This window comes from Mus caroli, chromosome 7 (genome assembly GCF_900094665.2).
Source record: "Mus caroli chromosome 7, CAROLI_EIJ_v1.1, whole genome shotgun sequence".
Classification (NCBI taxonomy): Eukaryota; Metazoa; Chordata; class Mammalia; order Rodentia; family Muridae; genus Mus; species Mus caroli.
Genome location: NC_034576.1, coordinates 131,961,563 through 131,989,427, shown reverse-complemented (window position 1 = coordinate 131,989,427; position 27,865 = coordinate 131,961,563). Strand labels below are relative to the sequence as shown.

Here is a 27,865-nt window from a genome sequence, read left to right as displayed (position 1 = left end):
TGTGTGTGTATGTGTGTGTGTATGTGTGTGTGTGTATGTGTGTGTGTGTGTATGTGTGTGTGTATGTGTGTATGTGTGTGTGTGTGTTTAAAGAGTATTTATATGCTGCATACATATGATATGCATTTGTTACATTACAGAGGACACACAATATATACACAGACACACACATACACACATACGAGGACACATAATATATATACATACACACACATACTGACAGGAGAGACAGACAGGCAGGAGATTGGCTGACTGACCAATTAATAGATTTTAAAAGAATTGGTAGCTGGCAAGGCCAAACTTGAAGGAGGACAGGCCAGCTGGACCTTGGCAGGAGGAGCAGGCAGGAGATGATGTTTCACTTTAAGCATAAGGCCATCTGCTGGTAGAATTCTTATCTTCCAGGGGTCCTTCTTCTTATTATTAGTGCCTTGACTATTTTTAGATGAAGCCCATCAACACCGTGGAGAATAATTTTCATTAGAAGTCTATTGATGAGAGTATTACTCTCATGAAAAATATATCTCCTTAGAAACATCTATGATGTTTGACCAAATGAGTAGGTAGTATGGCCCAGCCAGGTTGAACAGTGAGACTGACTGCTATCAACTATGGGTCACTTTACCTGACCAGGGTGGCTGGCTCCCTCTCAGTCACTCTCAGGAGTGTCTGGTAAAGAATGCTGGGATTATCCCCCTTAGTGACCGGAGACTTGCCAGGACAGGCCAGTAGACCACGGAAGGAACTTTGATCTATCTGCAATTTCTTCCCAGAAGATGGGATGGAGAGTTAATAGCAACGTCTAGGCTACATGCACAGAATTCAGGAGCTTCTCTCGTCAGTCCTGTTGGTTAAACATCTTTCTCCCGGCTAAAGTTGTAGAGATTCACATTCTGGCCTCAACTCTAGCTTGGTCTTTTTTTCCCTTCCTTTTTGATGGGGGATTCTCTGAGGGCCATTTCTTTTGGTTTTTCAAGACAGGGTTTTTCTGTGTAGCCCTGGCTGTCCTGGAACTCACTCTGTAGACCAGGCTGGCCCCGAACTCAGAAATCCACCTGCCTCTGCCTCCCAAGTGCTGGGATTAAAGGTGTGTGCCACCACACCCGGCTTTTTTTTTTTTAAGCACAACTTGTTTAATGGAATTTTTGCTCATAAAATTTGTATGGTGTCTAAATTTTTTCTAGATTTTCTAGATGGATAGCACTTTTGCATTTTATAAACATGGAAAAATAAGGCTGCATATATAATAGGTCATTTTCACTGTCAACTTGACTACATTTATGAACAACTAGGAGCCACACATCTAGGTATGTCCATGAGATTGTTCCCTGAGGGGTTTCACTGTTGATGGAGGCAAACCTACTCTTAATACGGGCATTGTTATTTTGTGGTCCGGGGTCCTGAACTGCATAAAGAGAACAAAGCTGGCTGGGCCCTCTCCTGACTGGTAATGAAATGTGACAAGCTAGCTCAGACTCCAAGAACTATACTCTCTTGCCATTTCCTGGTAAGTCACCAAACCCTCTCTGCTCTGTACCGTCAGACTGTGATCCCAAACAAACTCTTCATCCGTTAAGTCACTTTCCTCAGAAACTTTATCACAGTAAGGAGAAGCAAATGACACACGTAGCCCACCCTGCTACACAAAATCCATACTTTTACACAGTTCATTCTAGTCTGATCTGTGCAGATACTCTTGCTTGCATAATTATAATAGTCTACATTTTAATTCTCTCCCTGTTACATAATAATTCATGATCTATTACCTCACAAGTGCCTTCCATGTCTTTATGGAGATAGAAATCCCATTAAAAGAATGTATAGTAATTTAATTAACCCATTCCTAGTCTTGATTCTTGAGGTCCTTCCACATTTTACATCATGTTGCTGTGGCTTGCTTTTGCTTTTCTTTAGGATGACTGCCTAGAAACAGGATCCCCGAATCAAAGATCAGGAGCATTTTTCTCATTCTTAATGTGTGCTATTTTTGTTGAATTTGATTGAATCGAGTCACTTTTTCTAAGGATTATTTTCCTTTTATTTACTTATTTGGCGTTTGATTCTTTAGTGATGACCTGGTTTCCAGCGGTGACCTCCACAGCCAACACAGCACACAGATGCCATTGTGACGCCTTGATTTTTTTTTTTCAGTCACATCTTTTTGACGAAAATATTCTCTGGGGCTAAAAATGTCCTTGCCTAGTCCTTGCTCAAGAGAGATTTATAGCTTGGAAAATCTGAGTGCAGTATCTGCAGCCATTTTTCAACCAAGAATGGAAGAAGAAAAAAAAAACCCAGTTCACACTTACAAGGCAATCTGGATTTATTTTTGGTTCTTTGATAATGTTGAGAGCCTTTAGAAGGCTCCACACCGTTGCTTTGCATGGAGGAAAAGTCTCAAGGTGAGAGTGGACAGAATCTGGAACAAACATTTCAGAAAATGTTTAAGCATCTTCTTATGTATTTTTGTTGCAATATTTGGAGTTGCAATATTTGGGGTGTTAATGGGACACAGGTTCTATGTTGCTGAGTAGATTCTAGTAAATATACTGTGGTTCTCCTTGGAGCACAAGGAAGAAATGTGTGTTAAGAAGTAAGTTTAAAAACTCCATGTTTGGCCTGGTACTGAACTCAAATAGGAAGAAGTATGGGAATAATTCTATTTTAGAAACATTGTTATCTTTTTGACTGTGGGTTTTCAGTTGATAAGAGTTAACTCATATTAACTGTAAAATCAGTGGGCCATACTGTGATACCCCCACATGTGCATAGAACACACACAACTACCCTGTCTTGCCTACCTACCCCTCTCCTTATCCCTTTTCTGACTTTGTCTCTTCCTCCTGTAATACTCTCTCTTGGAAAAATTACTAATAATTTTTTCTCAGATATCCGTTCAATAGATGGCACCTTTATATCTGGATTTTTCTTGTGTTTAACCCTCTAATGAAAGTACTTTGCATGCCTCCCTTCAGCTCAACAGCCTAACGTTGATTTTTTGAGTTACCCTTCGAAGATCCAATTGTTCACTAGGTGCTTGAGTTCTCCTTGAATCTGCTATGTATATGATGGTTCCAATAAAAAGGTGTGGGTTAGCTGGGTGGCGGTGGCGCACGCCTTTAATCCCAGCACTTGGGAAGCAGAGGTAGAATGATTTCTGAGTTCAAGGCCAGCCTGGTCTACAGAGTGAGTTCCAGGATAGCCAGGACTACATAGAGAAACCCTGTCTCCAAAAAAAAAAAAAAAAAAAGGGTGTGGGTTAAGCAAAAAATATTTTAATACTGTTTTATAGCTTTATGCAAGCTTTATTGTGGGACAGATCTCTGTTTCTGTTTACAGCTTAATAATATCCCATTGTGTACATATGGCCCATTTTATTTTTACATTAATTAGTTGATGGACATTTGGCCTGCATGAAATTTCTAGGCTCCTTTTGAAGAATGCAGCTGTGAATATTTATGTATGAATAGTGCGCTGGCTAGTTTTATGTCAACTTGACACAAGCTAGAGCCACCTGAAAAGAGAGAACCTTGGTTGAGAAAATGCCTCCATGAAATCCAGCTGTAGAGCATTTTCTTAATCAGTGATTGATGAGGAAGAGCTGAGGGGCTGGGGAGGACCCACCCCATTGTGGATGGTACCATCTCTGAGGTGCTGGTCCTGGGTTCTATAAGAAAGCAATCTGGGCAAAGCCACAAATAAGTCAGTAAGCTTTGTTTCTCCATGCCCTCGGCATCAGCTCCTGCCTTCAGTTTCTGCCCTGTTCGAATTCCCTCCTTGACTTCCTTCAGTGATGGGCTGTCACCTATAAGTGTAAGCTGGAAGAGATAGTGTGGCAGTCAGAGGATAACGAGCAGAGTCAGTTCTTCTCAACAATATAGTTCACCAGGTACCAGATTCATGTCCCTGGCTTGGTGGCAAGTGCCTTTACCCACAAAGCCACCTTACTGGTCCCCTCTTCTGGTTTTAACCATCTCTATTTTGACACTATTCATGCACAGATCTCCTTCTAAATGCCCAATTTAATTTTGAGGATTAGCTTTTGAATTGGAAAGCAATTATCCCACTCATAAAACTTTCTCAATAAATATCCCATCAAATCTTTTAAGCAAAAAATGACTTCTGTGCCTGCCTAGTTGAGTACACAAGGTTAATTCCTCGAGTCTTCATGAGGAGAACCAAAAATTCACCAAATATTTGATTACTCCCTAAACCTGCTGTATACGTGATGGCAATAATTTTAAAAAGGTTTATTTTGAGCAAAAAGCCTTTTAATAACTTGAGTACAGTGTTTCAAGAACGTTTCTGAAGTGAACATCAGCTAAGTGAGAGAAGATGTCCTACACGCACCCCAAGGCTCAAGTTTTTCCCTTTTAGGCTTCGGAATACAAATGTCTTAGGCATTTGATGCTAACCTAAAATGGTTAAGTTGTATGAATGTTGGCCATGAGGATTCATTTCCTTCCTTTTTAGTAGAAAGATGATATTAGCTGGTGTAATTATATCCCTAGGTGGCATTAGCCACAGAATTGAAGGGTTGGCTTCCTTCTGGCAAGCAAACCTCGAGTTTTGACTTGACGCTTCTACAGCGCGGGTGGATAACCGTGCCGCATGTGAAGGGTGGAAATTAGAGTGTAGGGTTGCTGATTGTATTCTGCGAGCTGAGTATGCCTGTGCCAGCCCAGAAATATCTTAGCAGTGCTGAAGTGTTCAGTTTTTCTGTGGCTTCTCCAGACCCTGTAAGTGATCCTGGAGGCAGATTCTAGTACATTCCATCGCAGGGTCTAATTATGGTTGCAATGGTCATGGAACATTTCAAGCAAAAACCCACATACCCCACCTATACCTTCTTGTTTTTCCTGAAAAGGTCAGCAGTTAGAGACAGCTTGGGCGAAGTCTCTAAGAAATAGTCAGCAAGAAAAGAATAAACCCAGAGCACTGAGTCGCTTCTGAGCGAAGAGCTCCAGTTGTCTTGTGCACTCTTGACTGACGTGATTTGACATGCTCATTTTTTTTTTGGTCTTCGAGTTTTGAATAATTGCTTCTTGCAGAAAGCCTGTATTTTTCTGTACTCTGTGGTTACCAAGCTGTACTTGCCTTTAAAAAGAATTAAAAAAAAATGTATCCTTGTGAGAAATTGCTGCTTTGTGGAGTACAAATGAGAGGTTTCATGATCTTTGAAGCCAAGAAGGCCAATTCTGGCTCAGAAACCCCACTGCCAGAACATTTCCAGCTCTTCATGGCTTTTTCTGAACTGAACTGTCCTTTAGTTGGCACAGAAAAGGAAAAGCTAAAGGAGACTCAGGCTGTGGATAACAAGTTTTGGGGTTCAGAAATTTCCCACAACTCTTCACCCCGGAAATAGGAAGAGCCGTCTGCTGAGGTCTCCCGGGACTAAAGGTTCTCTCAACAAGGGGTCGTTCTGTTTCCCAGGGCACACAGCTATGTTTGGAGACAATTTGTACTGTCACAAGCAGAGGCCGTACAGTGAAACTTAGTGGTGGTGGGGGTCAGGGATACTAGAGCACATCCACATAGCCCAGGCTAGACCCCACTGCAAAGAACAGTGGGGCGCCACACAGTTTCAGAGGCATTCAGTAGCCAGCAGGTGCCAGGTTCCTCTCTGGAGGCCACAAGGGGCCCAGAGAGCTGGGAGGAGACCCAGTATCACAGCCAGCAAAATGTTCTCTTGTTTGGCACTGCACTTCTTGGCGCTGCTTTTAGGGTGCAGCGCCATCAGAAACATAAAACGCAAGCTTCTCCCCCGTAGGAGAGGCGTGGACCTAACCTGTGGAAACCCCAGACTCCAGAGTCATCGGAGTGCGTGCGGCAGCTGCCGCTTCTCCTTACCCGCCCAGGCAAGATACTGCAGGCCTGGGCTGATTTTTCTTCCTGGCTTTGTCAAGCGTTTCATAAAGCTTGCCCCAGGTTAACTTTCTTCTTCGTGGTTAAAAAAAGTGTGTTTAGGGTGAGGAATTATCCCTTAAGCTTTTACCTTTCTTGGAAGAGCAAAGACTGTGGCAAACAGATTAGAACGTTGTCCAAAGTCCTAAGAATCTCGACACTGTTTGGAATTGGGCTGACACGTCCGCAAGGGTGTCACTCACAACTGTTCCCTTCCCCTCTCCTCTCTCTCTCTGTCTCTCTCTTTCTCTCTGTGAGTGTGTGTGTGTGTGTGTGTGTGTGTGTGTGTGTGTGTAGGAGATATGACAGCCTTGGGAGTCATTCCTCAGGGTCTTGTCTACCTCTTTAGTTTTTCATCCTCTCTTTCTGGCTTTGGCTGGGCAGCTCGGCTAGCCAGTGATCTGCAGAGATCCACTCGCCTCTGCTTCCTCCGCACCGGGATCAGAGGTGTATGAATTGCCATGTCTAGCTTCCTTTTAAACACGTGTTCTGGAGATCAAATTCAGGCTCTCAGGCTTGTAGGGCAAGCAGCTTCCCAACAGAGCCATCTCTGTATTGTCCAGTTCTCTAAGACAATCCCCATATTGTCTACTGCTCGTGTGCAGATATGCAGTCATTGTTCTGCTCTGAAGTCCTGCCTGCTCTGACTCCCCACTGATCCCAAGGCTACTCTAGGCAGGAAAAAGGCACAAGAAATACCTTCACGCCTGCACACTGCTCACTTTAGCTGATGACCCTTCGTTTTTTTGTTTTTCGAGACAGCATTTCTCTGTATAGCCCTGGGTGTCCTGGAACTCACTTTGTAGACCAGGCTGGCCTCGAACTCAGAAATCAGCCTGCCTCTGCCCCCCAAGTTCTGAGATTAAAGGTGTGTGCCGCCATCGCCCAGCCTTTTTTTTTTTTTTTTAATTAAAAAAAATGTCTTTCATATTTTTGTTTGGCTTGGGAGACAATTTTTTTTCACACTGTAGCCCAGGTTATTCTAGCACTCATAATATGGCCCAGGCTGGTCTTGAACATTCAGTAACACACCAGTGTTAGCCTCTGATATGTCTGTCATCCTTTACAGGCATAAAGCACCACCAGACCCAACCCTCTTCTCCTTATTTGTAATTAGTTGGTTACTGTGTATATGTACACGATGTGTAGCGGGCATGCAGTCGTGTACACATGGAGATCAGAGGACAACACTGTCGAGTCAGTCCTCTCCTTCCACATTTACGTGGGTCCCAGGGATCAAACTCAGGATGTCAGGCTTGCTCAGCAAGTCGTTTTACCCACTGAGCCACATAGCTAGCCCCCTTTCCCTCTTTTTAATGACAGGTCCAGAGTGAGTGGCACAGAGATTTCCACCATGGCCATTTCAGAAACTGCTGTGGAGCTGTGGGAAGGATGGGTTGGGCATCCCCACTCCCTTCATACTCCTCTAGCGAACCAGCTCTGAAGGGCTCAGCAGCAAACATCTGCCCACTGTCAATGGCTCAGCACCATGAAGACAAGAAGGAAAACTCAGTGTTCTCTGGGTCTGCCTTCTTTCATGTGACTACATATTCCATTCTCAGAATGGAGAATGAATGTGTGTTGGAGGAGTGTCTTGTGCACTGTGTATTCAGATGCTGATTTCTGTGCCCTGAGATCTAGTTACAGTCTGGACACAGGCATTGCCATGATCATTGTGGTGTAAAAAATGTTCCCCAATTATCTCTGATTGCTGAACAGCCAATGACTGGGTAGAGGCGATAGAAAACCTGGACTTCTGATCATCCGAGGGAGAAGAGCGAGACAGGAGTGTGCCAAGAGGTAGGTGAGGTCCAGGAGAAGAAGGGCCATGAGGTAGGTGGAGGAAAGAGGAGGAGGAGGAGAGGGAGGAAGAAGAGGGAGGGAGAGGAGGAGGAAGGAGGTCGACATGAGGTCAGGCATGAGGTAGAGTTGCCAAGGAAGTTCTCCATGAAGAACAGACAGCTACATCAGGGCAAGCCAAGGAGAAACTAAATGCAAGTTACTCAGGGCATGTGGCTGGGAAGTAACTAGATAGCACAGACGTTTGGAATATCTGCCCAGTCACTGTGCTTAAAGCTTGTTGAAAAAAAATTAATAGGTGTTCATCTCAATTATTTGGGAAGTAGCTGGGTTAGGAAGAACTGCTATCTTTAAATTTCATCCTATAGATATATTTTTCTTTGCAGATGGCGAGACACAAGTGCCAGAAATCCAATAACTTATCAAAGGTGATAGAACTCTATTACCTTTGTGATTTCTTCCATCTAGGAACTCAACAAAAGGTGTCTGAGCTGGAATTTCACCCCAATTATGCTGGTAACTTTTTGTCAATTAGGAAGCGAGAACATCAGCTGAGGGATTGCCTCTATCAGATTGGCCTGCTGGCAGATCCGTGGGGACATTTTCTTGACCAGTGATTGATGTGGGAGGACCCAGCCCACTGTGGTGTTGCCATCCCTGGGCAGATGGGCCTGGGCTAAAACAGAAAACAGACTGAGCAAGCCATGAGGAGCAAGCCACTGTGTAGCATTCCTCCATGGCCTCTGCTTTAGTTCCTTACCTGACTCCCTTTCATCATGGGCTGTACCTGTGAGCTGAAATAAACCATCTACCCCTTAAGGTGCTTTTCACATAGTGTCTTACACAACAATAGAAAGCAAATGAGGATGCACACTTAGGGTAAGCATGGATAATTTGTGCACTTAACTTTCACATTCAGAGATGCAAGCTGAGCAACCTGCCCATTAAGTCTCAGGGATCCTGAGCATGTGGGGAAATGGTGGAAGCTGTGTTCTTTTTTAGCACATCCAGGGGTGTCTCTAACAAGCAGACTCATACTGCTTCATGAGCTATCATAATGTTTAAGGACAGTTTTCTATCTTGGAAATGAGAACCATCTATTAATACCTCACTGTGGTGTTCAACTGAAGAAGTGGGAAGCCACTTCAGTGCTGGGGGAGATCTGATCGGGTTTCCTTTAGTAATGGAAGGTCTTTCTAGTTGGGCACAGGGATGGTCTGGAACAGTCTCAGCTGGTCTGTGATCATTCACACTGTGGCTAATGCAGATAAAAATGTGCCATAACCACACAAGGTATATGAGATTTGGAAGAAGGTACAAAAACCATAAAGTATTTCTATCACCACAGATCTCCGCCCCTGCTTACAGCTTAGAATCTCAGAGCACTAAGACAGGGAGGCATTGGAGTTGTGCTGACCCTTGCAGCAGCAAGAGTTCATTGTCCAACTTTCAAGACACCGTCATCTCTGTCCTTCCGTTCCACTGGAAGAAGGTATCCCCAGCACTTACTCAACACCAGACCATGGTCTCACGTTATCTTTGCAAGAGTATTCCTCTACCCTACTAGAGACAAGTGAGGTCTTCCATTCTGAACAGGTATCCCGGCTATTCTAATGAGCAGCTGGACTTGGGGGTTATTATTATCTACTTTCCCTAGTCCTGTCTTCCATCTGGCTATTTCTGTCCCTCATGACTTCTTAGAAGCTCTTCACTTCTGTGACACTAACATTCTCCTTAGCCTGACAACACAAAGCCCCCAGCTGGGCAACTTTTCTAATGCCTTTTCTGGCTTTAGCACTGAACCTTCTGGTCAGCCTTTCCAAATGACATGCCCAGGGATACAGAAGGAGACTTTGTAACAATTCAGTCTATGCTTTTGGCTGAGACCAGAGATTTCCAGGTAGAGATCTCATGCATGAGGTCTTTCAGATCTAAGTGACATCTGGGAGCTTTCTGCATCCTGGGAGCATGTGTACTGGACACAGCCCTTTGTCAATTGCTGTTTAGATGTTGCGTTTTGCTGTTTATGTTGTTCTTGCTCAGGCCTCAACCCTCTAAGTGGGAGGAAGAGTTTGTTTTAGTTTCTCAAACCACAACATCTCAACGGACTCACAGAAGTCCTCTGAGTTCTGCTTCGTATTCTTCATATCTCAGGATTACCTCTGTCCAGGGACACCTGCAACCTCTTGTGTCCCCTGCCCTCAGAGGACACCAGTGGGCTGGTTCTTCTCATTGCCTGTTCTCCTGTCTCTGTTGTCCTCTGCCATCCCCTGTGTGGAATGAGACAACCTCTCAGTCTATGAAGGAGGCTGTGACCAGCTTTTCTGTCTCCTCACTACGCATTGGACTCTTAGAGGCAAACTGAGAAGCATCTCCATCTCTTCATGTGGCCACATCTACTGGGGTTCCTGAGCACCCAGGGCATCAGGGCTCTGCATCTCACTCATGTATTTCTTCTTTAGTTCATTTGCTCAGTGAGTAAGGAATATCCAGGTTTTCACGCATCAATGACAGGGACTTGCTCTCTGCCTCTGAGATTCCTAAGCTACTACAGCAATTCCTTTGCTTGTTTAGAGCCTTGCTTCCATCCCTAAGTAGAAATCTTAATGGAGAAGCCAACATGACTATTGTGACTAAAACCAGATCAATGATTTAGTGTTGAGCGTGTTTCCAGCTTCTTACTGGTAGCTCTCTGTCCTGTACACATGCCTCTCCACATGGGACACTTCCAAGTGGGACAACTCTGCTCTAAGGCATCCAAAACCATCCAGGGGTTGTTATGGTCAAGGCAATGGCACATGCCCAGCACTGCCTAGTTGTTGAATAGGCACCAGCCACTTTCTAGCCTATCCTGAATGCTTGTCTCCTGCATGCCTATGATCTGTGGGTCTTTACCAAACTGCTACAAACTCTTTTCATGGCTTTGTTTTATTTATAACTAGATGAGAAGTCTTCCTTCCTCCTCCTCCTTCTCCTCTTCTTCCTCCTCCTCCTCTTCCTCCTCCCACTTTCCCACCTACCCCCAACCTTTCCTCTTCCCCTCCCCACCCCCCACCTTTGGACATTTTATATGCCTGACACGTTTAAGATAATTAGAAAAGCAAACATTGTACTGGAGCGCCCCCAAATCCTGCCCAATAGAAACTTAGCTTTCTCCCTTTAAAACAACGAAGACTATTGTACAGATTTTTAAAAATATAATCTTCCTAATGTTTTGATCAGGACAGAGTGCACTTGCCTTTGGTGAATTAGCTTGGCCCTGCAGTGGTCATAGGCATCTTGACTCTTGGCTGTGGCTGTCTCATGGCTCATAGGGATATGGCTAGAACCCCACCACCACCACCACCACACACACACACATACACACACACACACACACACACACACACACACACACACACACACACACACACACCATGCTTCTTTGGAGGGAACGCTTCACATCTATAGCACATGGATGCCATGGCCTCTTCTAGCCCACCTGGAGGAGAGCTTTGGCTACAGCAGGAGGCAGGAGGACCTACATTCTTCTCAGTGCTCAGCAGTCTCCATGAGGAGGCTAGCTGTGATCTTGAGTGTGACACCAAGAAAGATGTTCGACATCTAGATTTCCATGGTCCAGCCCTGATCCAGGTGCCTTCCAGGGATTGAGGAGGATGGCCGATTCTGCTGGAGCCCCAGTATGTAACTGAAGGTCTCTTCAGCTGCCATCCCCCTGACACACCTTTTGCCAATAGACTACCCCTCCTTTTCCATCTCATTTTTTTTCACTGCCTAGACTTCACTGTCTTTGGAATTTCTCAAAATGCTTCCAGCACTGAGATACTAACTGAGGCTGCTTGTCTTAGTGAGCAACATCAGGCTGTGCTTATGTCCTATTGGCGGTGATTACTTAATCTGATTTCACTAACTCTTTGAGACAGATACTGTTATGTCCCTTTACTATGTAAGAAACCGAGATTCATCTCTACTTACAAGGTACATGAGGGTTTTACCCATGCCAGCTTTCTGAAGCTTGACTCCAAAGCCAGTGAAGACTATAAAAGAAATAATGATGCAGAGAAAAATACTTAATCTGCAGAGAAACCCAAAATGCTCCAGTAGCACAGAAGCACAATGTGTTGCGAGCCTATTGATATATTAGCTATAAATCAGATTACATTTTCCACAAAGCTTGTCCTACAGGGGCTCGGTGTGGCAGTGATGTGAGCAGCCTGTAAATTATTTGAGTGCTTGCGAGTTACTAAACTGCTTGTCACTCAGAGGAGTTACTTATTCAGATGTTCTTCAGCTGCAGACTGGCTGCTTCCCAGAACCACCAAGGGTTAGCACTTAACCATCATTGGCTACCTCATTGGACCACAGAAACAGTTTGTCTCGCCAATAGGCCAGCTTCCTTCTAGATCCATCTATCTAAGCTTATGGTAGCTTCAACTCTGTGGTAGTTTGAATAAAAATGGCCCCCATAAGCTCATAGGGAGTGGCACTGTTAGGAAGTGTGGCCTTGCAAAAGTAGATATGGCCTTGTTGGAGGAACTACATCACTTGGGGTAGGGTTTAAGGTTTCAGTTGCGCAAGCCAGGCCTAGTATCATTCTCTCTTCCAGATGCCTATGGATCCAGATGTAGAACTCTCAGCTACTTCTCTAACACCATGAATGCCTGTGCATTGTCATTTTTCCTGCTATGACAATAAAGGACTAACCCTCTGATGTAAGCAAGTCCCAGTGGAATGCTTTCTATGATAAGAATTGCCATAATCATGGTATTTCATTACAGCAATAGAAACCCTGAGATAGAAGTTGGTACCAGGGACTTGGATATTGCTGTGATAGGTCTGACTGTGTTTTTGTTTGGAGGAATGTAGATTTTGGATTAGGAAAGCATTTGAATGCTTTAAGCTGGGGTTTAATGGTCCATACTAGTAAGAATGTGGAGGGCAGTGGCGCTGAGGGAGATTTGAACTGTGGGGGGCCTGGCCCAAGAGGTTTCAGAGAAGGAGAATTTAATATGTAGCCTGGAGACAGTTCTTGTGATATTTTGGGGAAGAATGTGACTACCTTTTGCCCTTGTCTGAAAAGTCTGCCTGAGGCTGCCTTGAAGAGTTTTGGATTAACAGCTTTGGCAGAGGAGATTTCAAAACAGCCTAGTGTTGACTAGTAGTTATTAGTGGCCAGTGTTTCGCAGATGTACAATGAAGAGGAGCAAACTGACATCTTACATCAAGATCAACAGGCAGCAGAAAGAAAGAGACATTGGGCCTGGCTTCTGCATTTAAAACCTCAAAGCATATCCCCAGTGACACTCCTTCCAACAAGGCCACACCTATTACAACAAGACCACTACAAGTGCCACTACCTGGGAGTCTATGAGGGCCATTTTCAGTCAAACAACTACAAGCTCCCTCCATCAGAATTAATCTCCAATGCTTCATGCTTTACCTCCTCTGAGACTTACAGAGTCATAATATAGGATGCGCCTGGTACAGAATACATGCTCACAGAATGTTTGTTGACTTCGTGAGTGTGGGGGTTTGAATGAAAATGGACCCCACAGGCCCATAGGGAGTGGCACTATTAGATATGGCCTTGTTGGAGGAAGTGTGCCACTGGGTAGTGGGCTTAGAAATCTCAGAAGATCAAGCCAGGCCAGTGTCATTCTTGCTTCATGACAACTGTGGATGTAGACATAGATCTCACACCTATCTCTCCAGCATCATGTCTGCCTGCATCCAGTCATGTTTCCTGCCATGATGACAATGGGCTAACCCTCTAAAACTGTAAGCCAGTCCCAGTTAGATGTTTTCCTTAATAAGAGTTATCATGGTCATGACGTCTCCTCACAGCAATAGAAACCCTAACTGAGATAATGAACAATGTCCTTACTCGTGGCAATAATCAAATATATTACATAGAACAGATCTGAGACTACACAGCTCAGAACCTCTCACCTTCATCCGTATGCAGACAGAGGCTGGATGGCAGGCATCGGTGATTACACTGGTGAGTTCAATGCCCTTGTTCCGTCTTCTTGTGATTCTTTCTCCATGCTTCCTCTTTGGTTAAATCCCAGAGCAAAATTGTCCTCTCTCCTTTAGTTGCCTTGTCAAATCTGTCTTGATCTATTTCAACTATCCCCTCTGATCATCCCATCCAGTCTGGGGTCCTTTCCAGTTCCTCTCTTGGCTACCTTTCTCCCTTCTATATGCCCTCCCACTCACATGACGTCTGTGGCTGTCTTCCAGGCAACGGCTTCTCCATCTGTCCATCTCTCTTCTGAGCTTTAGAGACAGTTTTCAGTTTTTTACGGAATAGATTTGATAGGAGAGCCCTACAAAAGACATGGATTAATATGTGTCTATTAATGTGTGTGCTTATGCATGTAAATATACGTGCAGTATACATGCAATCATATGAATATGCTTGAACTGTATTGTGTGTGCATGTGGATATCTGTGAAAGCAACTTCATAATGAAGAAAATCCAATCCACAGAGCCTGGGAAAGTTAAAATCAGGCCAGAGTTTAATGTGCTGTGAATCCCATGGGAGAGTTTGTGTACTGCTGATCATGAGCCTCTGGCCGCTGGCAGTGGTCACTTCTTTGCTTAGGGACCTTGTCTCCTTCACTGTTATCTACAGGACTGAATCTGACCCTTTCTTTCAAGGTCAAAGCTGCACCCCTATCTCCAGCCTGGCTGTGGACCCATCCATCCCCACAGCCACACCTGGGCCCGAATGAGAAGTGACCCCTAACCCTTGGGGTATCAGTTTTGTGGGACTCACTTTGTCCTGCCTTTCAAATTTTTTGGCTTCTTTCATTTCGAGGTACCTGCTCTCTCCTCTCGCAGCTCACAGTCCTGGGAACTTCCCTGCATTTCCTGCTCAGACGATAGGTAGTTAAATAGGAGTTTCAGATGGACCACGTGTATTTTGTGTGAGGGGTAGTGTATACGTGTACTCGGCATGTGTGCAGGTACACACTCCCATGCATGTGGCCACTGAACCCAGGGGTTGGCACTGAGCACCACCCTCTATCATTTTTCTACTTCCTTGTTGTTTCTGAGGCTCCAGGTTGTGTCTGGAGCTTCAGGATTCTCTTAAGGGAGCCCTTGGAATCCATCTGTCTCTGCTTCCTAGTGCTCAGATTACAGGCGCTCCTTCATGCACAGCTTTCTCTGCGAGTGCTAGAAATCTGAACTCAGGTCATCACGCTCATCCCGCAAGCACTTTACCCACTGAGCTGTCACCCCAGCATATGCTTCCAGTACTGTAGTTGCCCGGTACCCCAAATTCAAAGTTAATGGAGAGTCCTATGTTTGTATCTGCTCTGCCGGGCACCCTGACCCCTGACATCACACACACACACACACACACACACACACACACACACACACACACACACACACAGGACATGGGCCTCTTTCTTACATCATGCTCGTTTGCTGTTTCACCTCCTCCCCACTGCACCAGAATGTGTATCCCTGAGGCAAGGACTGTGAACACTCCCTCACCATTTCTCAACCAGACGCCATCTGGCAAGCACTGTGCAGACATGGGGCTGCAGGCAAAGAAGACTAGGTTCCTACTCCAAGAGTGGAGTTGCAACCTGTGGACCCTGGCCAGACTCAGCCCCCACTCATCTTGAACATGTTGGTAGTTTATATACTTGCCTAGTGGGGTCCATGCTATAATGGCAAAGTATCTGGCCTCTTGGCTCACAAAGCTTAATATATTTGCTCTCTGGCTCTTCATAGAAAAAAAAAAAAACCTTACCAACCTCTGGCCTTACTGTCTAGAGAAGGAAGACAGACATAAACAAATATAAGTTCATTTATCTTTCATCTTCAGAGCCTCATATCGATCAGTGTGTGGTCTGGTAGCCCACGCACGTATGGGAGCCACCTGGAGCCTTCACCAATTGTTCTTGATTTCCAAAAACTTGAGAATCTGTCTTTCGTTTTTATTTTTGAGACATGATCGCATAGCCTAGGCTGGCCTCCAGATTGCTATGTATGTGAGGCTAGCCTCAAACCTGGAATCCTCCTATCACCCCTAGTGCTAATATTACAGGCGTGCACCACCATCCCCAGTTCGAGAGCCCACCACTCACAAGGCTTTTAGGGGCTTTCTCAAATCTATGTGTTAGCACCCCTCAGCTCAGGGCCTACTATCCCATGAGTTTGTGGTCAACTCCGATCAAGACTTGAACAAACAGGAAGAGTCCATTCTTGGCCTATATCTTAATTCTGCCTATAATTTTAAGTCTGTGGCATTGTTACAAGAAGTTACCGTTTTAGTCTGTTGCCTTGAAAGTGGATTTTGCAAAAATTTCCCATTTACTCAGATATGGAGTTACTGGGCTTCTTCCTGTGGGGAAAATTGGCGCATCATTCTCTATGTTCTACAGAGGATGTCTCAATCCTGAAGTAGGTGGCTGCCTCCCACCCGGGAGCTATGGACCAGAGCCATTCTTCACTGGACAGCATCTCCTACTTCAGAGTCCTTTGCCGGGAGCTGTCCTGGATTGTATCACTAACAGTCACATAATCAAAATAAGCTAACTAGTCCCATCATGTCCCAAGCTCAGAAAACAGTCCGTCTTCCTGTGGTGGGACGTGACAGGCCGACAGAAAATAAATAAAAGCCAACCCAAGCCATTAGCTTTTGGAAGGCAAATGTTTCCTAGCAAAAATAAAGCTGGTGACTGTGTGGAGACAGATGTTGACACTCGCTACTCTTGTTAGCACACTTAAGAAAATAAATTCAAGATAAGAGAGGCCCAGGCAGAGTTGGGACCTGTTTGCTGCCTGTTCTTCACAAAGAGAGTCAAATTCTGAAATCATATCCCTGTATTTCCATTTAGACTTTCTTGGGAGAGACAAAGACTTGGGGCAAATGGGGTTTTAAAAACTTGGATTATCTGTGTAATTCATTACTCTAATAGCCATTTCTAGCTCACAAAGATCCAGGTTTTCTGTGCTGTTGAAGAAGCTGGCTGTGCTGGCAAGGGTGAAAGTAGTTGGACCATTTCTCCACACGGCAGGCTGTGAGCTCAACCAGGTAGCCTCTCCAGTTTGTACTGAGGTGAGGTTACCTGGGGGGATTCAGATTTCCTGTGAGAAAAAGACACCGGCTGTCCTGTTCTGTTCTCCCCACTGGATGGATGAAATCATTGCTGCTTCACATGATTATATGGGTGTCTGTCACGAAAGATTTTAAGTGAAGTGATAAGGCACAGGAAATTTAGCTCGAGTGTTTAGGTAAGTGAGAATTGCTTTCTCTTTGACAAGTGTTTGGGAAAAAGAAAAGCTTGAAAATAAAACCTTAAATACCTAGGTAGATTTTTATAATGGCCGTGACTCATTTTGTCCATGTTTGTTATACTTAAAATATTCCCGGCCAAGTCTAATGGGGCTGGTTTATAATCCCAACTTTTCAGGAGCAGAGGTAGGAGAATACCAAGACTCGGGGATACAGAATAACTTCAGGGTCAGCCTAAGCAATCTAGGGAGGCTCTTGCCTTAAACATATAAAAGAAAAACAAAAACAAAAACAACCCCCCAGACTCCCAACTCCCCCCATACACCACAAAACCAAAACAAGCAAATAAAAAAAAAACCCCAAACCCCCAAACCAAAGAAGCAAAAAACCCAAAGAAGGTGGGAGCTGGGGATCAAGCTAGTGGTAGAGTAAACCCCGCAAGTGGGAGGTCCCAGGTTCAAGTCCCACTATAAAAACAGAGACCACTTGCAAGCAATCTGTGGACCACTCTCCTCTGCACGATTGTACTTGAGATCAAAACTCATCTATTCCTGGTTAATATATTTTCATATCCAGCAGCTCAGTATTTTCCTTTTAAATATATTTTTAATAACTTAATTAGTTCCATTTCTGTGTTTCTGTCATTTACAGAAACACACTGGGGAAGGAACTCTGAATTAAAAATTGTCTTCTCATATCTTTCTTTTAGAAAGAGCTTTAGGATCAGTTACTAATTGCACCAGCATGGGGCTTATTAGCAGGTTAAAGTCTCCTGTAGGTAAATTGTCTAAGAAGCCAAATGAATTTCGTGTGCAAATCTGAAGTTTACTAAAGGGGGTGAGGGGAGATCCTTATGTAATCACTAGGGGAAGGGCCAGATGCTGTTCTCCCGTTTAGGACACACGCTAAATATGAAAAGCGGCACCCGTTCCCATTCAGCTGTTTTGTGTTAATAAACTTCCATCCATCATAAATTACCAGGGAAGCCGGCCAGATGCTTGAAACCCACCCGCCTTGTGGTCCAGGTTGCTCCTCCTGGAGTTGCAATTTAGCTAACTTCACTACTACAGTAGCCTGATATAATTAAAGAGTGGGAAGGGTGTGCTTTTAGCGCCATTGGATCATTAAAAGTTTTTAGGGGACCCGGGATGTTTCTCCACTGTGGTAAAAGAGGGACTAGCTAGTCTCCTAGCACAAAGAAATGAACGAACACAGTGCTTTTTTAAAAGTTTAAGCGCCCAGGGATGTAATGGGATTCTCTGACATCAATTATGGAAATGAATAAAGAATGTCCCTCTGTTGGCCCTCTCCTGACAGAGGCGAGGAGCATGGCAAAGTCAACAAAGCAACGCTGGCGAATCAAATAATCAATTACGTCAGAATTGCATTTTAAAAGATGTCTCTAAAATTTTTTTCTTTTTGGTGCTGAAGTCTGTTTCTGAACCCAGTTTACTTACCTCATTCCTGAGAACAATAAAGGCTCAATAAAGGGTTTTACCTGCCGTACTGGTTTAAAATAACATACAGAGACTGCTCCACATATCCTTCACCAGCTGAGTCCTGCGAGCAAAGGAGAAAGCAAAGAGGGAAGCCGGGGGCTGACAGAGGCTCTGCGAGTAGCTGAGTGGCTGGAATGCAAAACATTATAAGGATGACAGGATGTATTTCAACGCATCGAATACATCAGAATATTCTGGAAGGTCTTGCTTTCCTGACACTGGGAAAATTCCATCATCCTTGGTCACTAGACCCCGAATTACCAAAGGATATTTTGGTGCAAAATATCCTGTGATAAGAATATTGTCTGTCATGGAGCCAGCCTCACACCACCTTAGGTCTTCCCTAGCAAGCCTAGAAGACCCCAGACTCTCTTAGTTTTTCAACAATCCCTCTGGGTCCAGGAAAGGGAGAGGGTGAAGACCTTCCATGTGCTGGGGGGGGGGTGTTGCTTATTTAACTTTGGTTTTACTATTTACAGCAGTTAACGGTCCAATTTAGAGACAAGTTCCATAAATCAAGACAACGGCCTTTAAGCTCTCAACTCCCTCTGTTCCTGTAATATGGAGAGAAAAGGGTACCAAATGGAACGCGCTGAGTTCCTCTCAGGGAGCCCCTTGGGATTCATCATCAGCACTATATTGTAAGATGGTAATGGGAGATGAACCACAAGGTTGGTGGACAGAAAAACTTGAGTCATTCTGGATATGGTCTCATCATGTCTGATGCTGGGGTCCCTAGATGACTTGTTTGTCCAGATCTGGGTAGGGCTGAAGGGTGGGGTCAGTGGAGAGCAAATAAGAAAGGGATGATGAGATTGCAAAATGGTGACTGATGTTCCAGAATGGAGAGAGCCCTGTATGTTCAAGGTCAAGGATACATCATAGGAGTTGGTCACAGGCTGACTTAGGGTTACTTGGGCAGAGCTGCACATAAAGAGTCAGGCACCCAGGTGAGTTCACCATTGTTTCTTATGAGCCCAGGAGGAGTCCATACCATACATCACATCCGACAGGCTGAGGAGTGCTCTGTGTGGCAATCTGGGCATAGTTGGGGCTGAAAACTCAGCTGGGTAGTGGGCCAGCTTGGGTTAACGAAGGGAATTGCATCCTGGAAGTACTTGTTCTAAGGCTCAGTATACCATGAGGATTCCAACTCATACAGGCTGTCACAAGGCAGGGTGGCTGATGTAACAGAAACCCTCACTTCTGACTTGACCCAATTAGCTTGCCTGGATGGTTGACATCCATTGATGACTACAGGGTTCTAGTGAGGTGATGGGACGTTCTCATTTTGAGCTGTAAGTAAAGCAAACGTGGAGGATGTGAGCAGAGGCTGTCAGTCTGATCCTGGCCTGCACGAGAATGGCTTAGTGAAGATGTGGGAACTAGTGAGAACCAACTGGGTGTCTGGTTCTAAATAGTCCTGATCCTCTTACCTAATGTCCACTCACACACACACACACACACACACACACACACACACACACACACACACAAGAGCCTGAACCCATAAACAGGTCTAGACACAGCACAACCTAAGGATTATTCACTTTTGACTGAGTACCTACTGTGTGTCATTGCCAGGCATGGAGGGTAGACCTGAGACAACCTCCTTAAGACCTTCTAGGCCATGAGTGAGCCAGGTCTTTGACCTACCTCCCTACCCAGATTGTGGGACATGGTGGGTCCTTTAGCTACCGGCACAATTGATTCAGAGTCTTCCCACTTCTTCCTCCATCTAGAAACGCCTTTGAGCGTAGTTGTGCTTGTCCATCTTCTAGGACACAAAAGGCTATCATTAACTATATGAGTGGATTTCCTACCCCGTGACCCAGGAGATACAATAACAGCAATGGTCTTGTCTTCATCCTTTCCATCCAGATGTCTTCGTTACTGTCAGGATTTGTAATAGATGTGTGTTTGGCTAGTGTAGTGGATTGGTTAAGAGCTCAAGCTCTGGGGTGGGGCCATTTTAATTCTATCCTGTGCCTCCTCCACTCCCCAGGTCTGTGTCTTAACCTACAACTCCTAAGCTTTTTAACCAGAAAGAGGAATTGATAATGATGCCTGCCTTTTCATATCTGCATAATTAATTAGTTTCCCTTTCTTAGCTTGAGTTGCTTTCTTAACAAAACCTAATGACACCCATGAGCAAGGCAGAGGACGCCAGTTTACAGAAACGATGGCAAAAGCTACAGTGGACAAAAGAACTATACACACTTGTGAAATACAACAATTCATAGCTACAAAGCCTGAGATTTTTGCTTGCTTACAAAACACACAAAGCTATTTCCAAAGTTGGGAAAGACCTTTTACACTCACCAAACATGCACTGAAGTTTACACGGTCCAGAGCACATATGTGAAAAACATTTGATTTCAGATGATTTTCACTTAATCCCTGAGAACCAGGCCATTTCTGGAATTTAATAATTTACCAGTTGAAGATAATGAGAGGAGACAGGGTAGTTAAGACTTCTAAAACACAGCAGGTGTGAACGATGCTTAATGAACCGTATCTTACTTTTGATATTGAAGACTTGTAGTGATGAGGGGCTCAAAAAAGAAGTCAGTCATTAAAAAAAAAAGGAAATACAGTAAGAGAAGTGTATAAAGTTGTTGGCAGTGGATATTTAAAATACACAAGCAGGCATAGAATGACTTCAGTCATACATGAAACATGATAAGGCTGATGGGGACAGAAGCGAGGAGGGCAGGGGATGGCGTGTGGAGGTTTTGGTCAAGAACATAGACTTAGGTACAATAAAGGTAGTCCATCTGATGCTCTGTGCTTCAGAGTAATAGCACCTAGCAGCGTTGTATTAGATAGATTTTAAACCATTCACAGCAGGATTTAAAAACCTGTTCTCACTACAAAACAAATGATTAATTTCTGGGTTGATGCATATGCTAGATACACCAGTTTGGTTATGATACAATGTATACATATATCAAAAATATGATATGATATGCATGCATCAGAAGTTCAGGATGAACCCCTAAATATGCCTCATCATTGAATGTCATTGAAGAGTAAAATTAAAAAAAAAAAAGAGTGAATATATGGGTTTAGAGTACTTTGGAAGGCAAGTTTTATGGCAGAAAGCAGTCATTTATTTTAGAACTGAGTATTAATTGGTATGATTATCTTATCATCTTTGCAGTTACTGGTCCAGGGAGTCACATATTTCTGGTACTTTCACAAGCAACCTGGAATTTCTACAGATATTTTTTTAAGAAGATACAGTTTGTGCATTAGAAGTTCAAATGCTCCAAGATGGCCAGTAAGGGAATATAATAGTAACAAAACCCCAGATCTCCTGAGGTAGGCTCTTGGATTAGTTCTCCTTATTGGTTTTTTTAACATGTTTTATTTATTTATTATGTTCTCTTAAATGTCAACAATTAACTAACTTTAGACTATATTTATTGTGAGTGTACATGAATGTGTGACTGTGCACGTGTCTGTGTCCATGTCCCTGTCCCTGTCCGTGTGTGTGTGTGTGTGTGTGTGTGTGTGTGTGTGTGTGTGAGTGTGTGTGTGTTTGTGTGTCTCAGGGAATTTAGGGAAGTTGATTTTTCTCTTTCTACTATGATGGCCCCAGAGATCAGATTTTCAAGAGCCTTGATCTCCTGAGCCATCATGCCAGCCCTGATGTGAACAGTTTGAATACTCTGTATTGTAATTCCTGAGTGATTTATCAGACAGTGTATTCTCTTTGTCCTTAATTCTCTGAGAGTCAGCACTGTGGTCAGTCAGTGCTCTATTCAGTTAGAGTCTGGTTAATGAGTCACCATAAGCTCTCTGTGTAGACTCTGAATTCGTGGTCAGCACCCAGTGGACTCCACAAGAACATTAAAGCCCCTCTGAATAGAAATGAATTCTTCCACTCAGAATTGTCTTAATTCAGTTTCTTACATTCATCATTCTAAATTCAAGTAATTATTCTGATGACTTGGAAATGGTTAGTGGACATTGTCAGTTGGTGTCCTGAACAAAGCTGTTGCTGCTGACACCAGATATAGAGTAAATGGCGGTCAAGTAGTTAATAGTTAGTAAATAAATATAAGCATTAGTCTCATTTGGCACAAAGAAACTGAAAGGCAGCCTGATGGCACAATGACATTATCTAAGTGAATGTGCTAGATTTGGGCTCAGGCACTCTGACCCCCAAATTAATGGTCCTAGGCCATTGTATCACACTGACCTTGGGTTTGGGTGGACATTTTGATCAGGGGTATGTATGTGTGGGTATCGGATAAAAATGACTCTAGTATTCTTCATATCTGACAATGGAGTATCTATTTTCATGTGATCCATGCATGATTGTGTGAATTTGTTTCTGTGGGTCAAACTTCACTTTCTCAAAGGGCTAAGATTCAGTCTCTGACCTTCTGCCTAGATATATTAATTGCTTATTGAGGACTTTGGGTTAAGTCTTTGCTGCCTCATGATTATTTATTTATTAATTAAAAAAATTTAAGTATGTGTTCATGAGTCTCTCTCTCTCTCCCTCTCCCTCTCCCTCTCCCCCCCCTCTCTCTCTCTCTCTCTGTGTATGTGTGTGTTCATGCATGTGTTTGCTGAAGCCAAGAAGAGGTCACCCAATCTGGAGCTGGAGCTATAGGCAGTTGTGAGCCTCCCAGTGTGGATGCTGGGAACCAAATTCTGGTCCTCTGCAAAGGCAGCAGGTGTTCTTCACCACTGCGCCATCTCTCCAGCCCCTGTTATTTGTTTACAGAACCATAGTCTGATGTAGCCGAGGTTAGTCTGGAAGTTTCCATGTAGCTAAGGGTAACCCTAAGCTCTAATTGTTTCCCTTCATCTCCCAGGTGCCAGGATTATAACTGTGAACCATTATACTTGCCGCTTGATTTTTTTTTTTCAAATACAGATTTTTTTTTTTTGAAGAAGACACAATCTGTGCATTAGAAGTTCAAATGCTCCAAGATGGCCAGTAAGGGAATATAATAGTAACAAAACCCCAGATCTCCTGAGGTAGGCTCTTGGATTAGCTCTCCTTATTGGTATTTTAGCATGTTTTATTTATTTAGTGGATGCATGTGGAGAGGTCAGAGGCCAACTTGCAGAAGTCAATTCTTTCATTCACCAGGTGTGTTCTGGGATTGAACTTAAGAGGTGAGGGTTGACAGCAAGTCCTTCACCTATCTCACTGGCCTACCCTGCTTGCCTCAACATCAACTACTTTTCCTATCATATATGCTCTGTGATATGCAGTTTTATCCTGATCATGAAATTCATTCACGCAGTAGCCGTATAGCAGTATCTTTTAATTTAGTGTAATATTCCATTTAGGAGCTTCAGTCTTCTATGCATGCCAATTAACATAGATGTATATCACACGTACATCCTTTACCCTCCTTTTGGAAGACAATATTGGCACTACAACATGCATTGTTGACAGGTACTATAAGTCATAGCTTTTTCAATGTATCAAAAACAATCACTAAAACATATAATCCACATACTATTACTAATGAGAGAGTTAAAGTAAGCAAATATTAAGCCATCAAGCTTTGATAGAAACACGAAGATTTAGATTTAATTTAACATGAAATTTCAAATGGAGATTCACATTTCTAAGTGATTCTTGAGATGCTTAGAAAGCTTTCCAATAATTAAATTTAATATCATATTTTACATTCACATGAATGGAAACTGAATAATCAGGTTTTATTTTTTTCTTATCTAAAATGCTTGTGACTGAAGAGACAGCTCAGTGGCTAAGAGAGCTTGCTGCTTTTACAGAAGACTGGAATTTTATTTTTGTCACCCACTTTGAGTAGATGACTCACAACCACGTGTCACACTAGCTCCTCTTGGAAGATCCAGTGCTCTATTCTGGCCTCTCTGGGCACTGTCCTGCACAGGCAAACTCACACACATAAATACAAATGTAAAACACTCGGGACCAAACAGGTTTCAGAGCTCAAATCGTTTTTAGATGTTTTATTTTGTTTTTATTGTTTACTTGAGACAAGATTTGCTACATATCCTAGGCTGGCCTTGAGCTCACTGTGTAGCCCAGGCTGGCCTTGAGCTCACTGTGTAACCCAGGTTGGCCTTGACCTTGCTTCCTGTATACTGGGACTACAGTCATGTGCCTTCATGTTGGTCAAGATTTTCCATATATTTACATATATGTAGTGAGATATCTTACACACAGGACTAGGGTCAGATTTAAATGAATACGCTTCCTCCTTCAAATACTTCTAGGATTTGAACAGGGGCCACTCTGTTACCCCCGCCCCTTCTTACTGCGGTCACGTCTTTTTCTCTTTTTTTCTTTTCCATTAGGACTATTCTTATCTGCCAAGGCCACGATGGAGCAGAATACTTCCTACAGTATTTTCTTCAGCTCTGATGAATTTTCTTGCGTTCTGTTTTTCTAGAACTGTCTTTGTTTTGCCTTTGGTTTTGATTTCAGTTTCCATATCTCTTTAATTAAGGTAGAAGTTACATCCCATAAAATGTGCAAATGTGAAGTTTATAGCCTGATTCGATTTTGCAGACATACACACCTTGTTTAATCACAACTCAGATTAAGATGTAGAACATTCTTAGCATTCCAATTTTTTTTTTTCTATGCTCTGAGTAAAAGTAGTTTCCCCAGAGGTAGGCATGAAGTCTGACCTCTGGACTTAGTTAGGATAAAAATGGTAACTTCTTTTTCTTTTTTAAAATCTGTAGCAAAAGAGTCCTACATTGAGATCTATTTCATGCCCATCTCTTGCGAGTTGACACTGTGTCTGTTAGTGTCCTCTGGGTTGTTGTGCAAAGTAGTAGCTTGTTTTTATTGCTTTATATTGTTTTATGGTATGACATCACCATGATGTCTCTGTTACAGCTCTGACGGTCAATTGGCGTTGTTTGCACTTCGAAGTATTTGTAAATACTGCTTCTGTGGGTATTGTTTGTGACTTGGGAGGACATAGTGCAAGTCTTTGTTGTGTACGTTTAAAAATAGAGCTGCTGTGTCATTGTGTGTCTGTATTCTTAAATTCACTGACGTGGTGGGATAACATCCTTTATAGATACAGTGTCCTGCACCTGGCCATCTGAGCCCCACATCTCCAGCAGGGGATATGTATTTATGAATATATATGTGTATATATATTCATTCTGGACCATGTATATGGGATCTCACTGTGGCTTTAACTCATGTTTCTATGGTGATCTATAATGTTTAGCAATGGTCCATGTGCTTATTTGTACATTGTGAGTGTCTGTGATGCCTTTGGCCTAGTGGAAAAGCTGGATGGCGACTCTGTCTCTTGGCGTTTTGTAGGAGATTCTGAACAGAAGGCCTTTGCTAGATCCTGTATCAGTTACTTTTTTCAGAAGACCTGACAAAATCTGGGTTAGGAATGCGAGGTTTATATTGTCTCACAGGTCATGGTTATAGTTCACCATGGTAGGGAACTCATGGCTGCAGGAGCGTGAGGCAGCTGGCACATCTCACTTATAGTCATGGATGCTCATGCTAGACTGACTAGGTATGTACCCACCATGCTTATCTGAGTCTTTCCACCTTAACTAACTATACCTGGAAATTCATAGACCTGCCTGGACGTTTGTCTCCTGGCTGATTCTAGATCTATCTATTTTACAAACAGCACTGTGCTAGTTGATTCTTGTTTTGTTTTGTTTGAGACAGGGTCTTTCTGTTATAGATTCCTGGGGCCCATGTCATGGTCCCCCACTGAGGGAAGGGCAGGGCAGGCTATCAAGGCAGAAATCCGGAGGTGAGCACTCAAGCAGAGATTATGGAGGAATGCTATGTACCAGTTTGCTCTCCGTGGCTTTCTCAGCCCAGGACCACCTGCCCAGAGGTGGAACAACCCACAGTGGGAAGGACACCCCTTCCCCTCATCGTCAGCCATTAAAAAGGAAAAAAAAAAAAAGCCACATAGGCTTGCTTACAGCCAATCTGATGGAGGCATTTTTCTCACGAGGTTCTCTTTTCCCAAATGACACTAGATTGTGTCAATTTGACCAGAAGAAACCCAACTGCCGCTGGTAGTAAGCATCATCAATATATACATCACAAATCTCCTCATCTCCTGTGGTGCCTTCTTCCTGGGCATCTTGCTTTGATGCAGGGAAGCCACTCCTTCTGATGAAGTCCAGTTGTCAATCTTTAATTTATGACTTGTTTTAATGACCTGTCTAAGAAGTGTGTACTACTCCTAAGCCATAAGACATTATTCTGTCTCGGTGAGGAAGCATTGCTGTTTTATCTTTTAGTTAGCTTTGAGGCCCATTTGAAATTAATTTTTCATAAGGCATGTAGTCCATTTTCCCATGTGATTGTCCAGCTGATATAATTTGTTGAAAATGACAGCCTTTTCCATTGTACTTCAGTCACATTTCTGTCATAGGCCAAGTGATCACATATATGCGTATCTGATACACAGATACAGTGCCCTATTCTGTTCTGTACTGGCAGCCATCTGTCCCTTGAGCAACAGAGTCTATATTAAGTACATAACTTTATAATAAGCCTTGATTAATTGATTTATATTGATTTTTAATTAATTTATTCAATTATATTAATACCATGAAAGTGGTTACTGGAATCTATTGATGTTTACACTGTAGCTACAGACCATTTGAAACACATGCACACACACAAGCATATACATGTCTATATATTTGAGCTGACAATGTCTCCCATTTATTATTTCTTGATTGATCAATGGATTGATTGGTTTTTGAAGCAGCCTTGCTATGTAGCCCAGAATTATACTCAGTCTCTAGATCCCAAGTTTTGGGATTTCAAGAATGTGTGACTAAACCTGACAGGTCTCCCAATTTGTGAAGATACTTATGCCTCTTGTGACTAAACTCTTCTATAATTTCTCTTAGTAACATATTTTTATGCAGAGTTCTAGTGTATTCTAAATTTTATGTTAAAGTATTTGATGGGGTCATATTGTGTATTTTAGGATAGCTTCAAACTCACCATATAAATGAGGGTGACCTTGGACCTTGGGCCTCTGACCTCTGACCTCCTACCTTTCCCTCTCAAGTGCTAGGATTGTAGACATGCAGCCCAACACCTGGTTTAATACTTTAATTTTTTTTTTCTCTCAATTTTCCTTAATTTTATTAAATCATCGCTGGGAAATTCAACAGTGGGGAAATAACATAATTATGCTAGAGTTGAGTAAATGTGGCAAAACAGCCCCATCTGGGCCCGCTGTAGGCTTGAGTTACAAGATACTGGTCCCTTTAGTTATAGTAACAAAAGCAGTCATTAAATTCTTGAGACTTAGACATCTCCTGTAAATAATCAGATTTGCTACAATGGGAGCGAGTCCAGGTGACATACCACTAGGGTAAAAACAGTGCTAGCCTTCAACAGGAAGTTCATGCAAA

At 43.2% G+C, this 27,865-nt stretch overlaps 1 long non-coding RNA gene across 1 annotated transcript; it reads right to left on the bottom strand.

Annotated features, from left to right (window-relative positions):
• Positions 1 to 2,301: 2,301 nt before the first annotated feature.
• LOC110297310 lies at positions 2,302 to 18,539 on the bottom strand. The gene is made up of 4 exons (XR_002378270.1): positions 18,422 to 18,539; positions 13,654 to 14,033; positions 11,680 to 11,741; positions 2,302 to 2,419 (listed from the first exon to the last, which is right to left on the bottom strand). It is a non-coding gene; the product is annotated as an uncharacterized LOC110297310 (long non-coding RNA).
• Between the last annotated feature and the right edge of the window lie 9,326 nt (positions 18,540 to 27,865).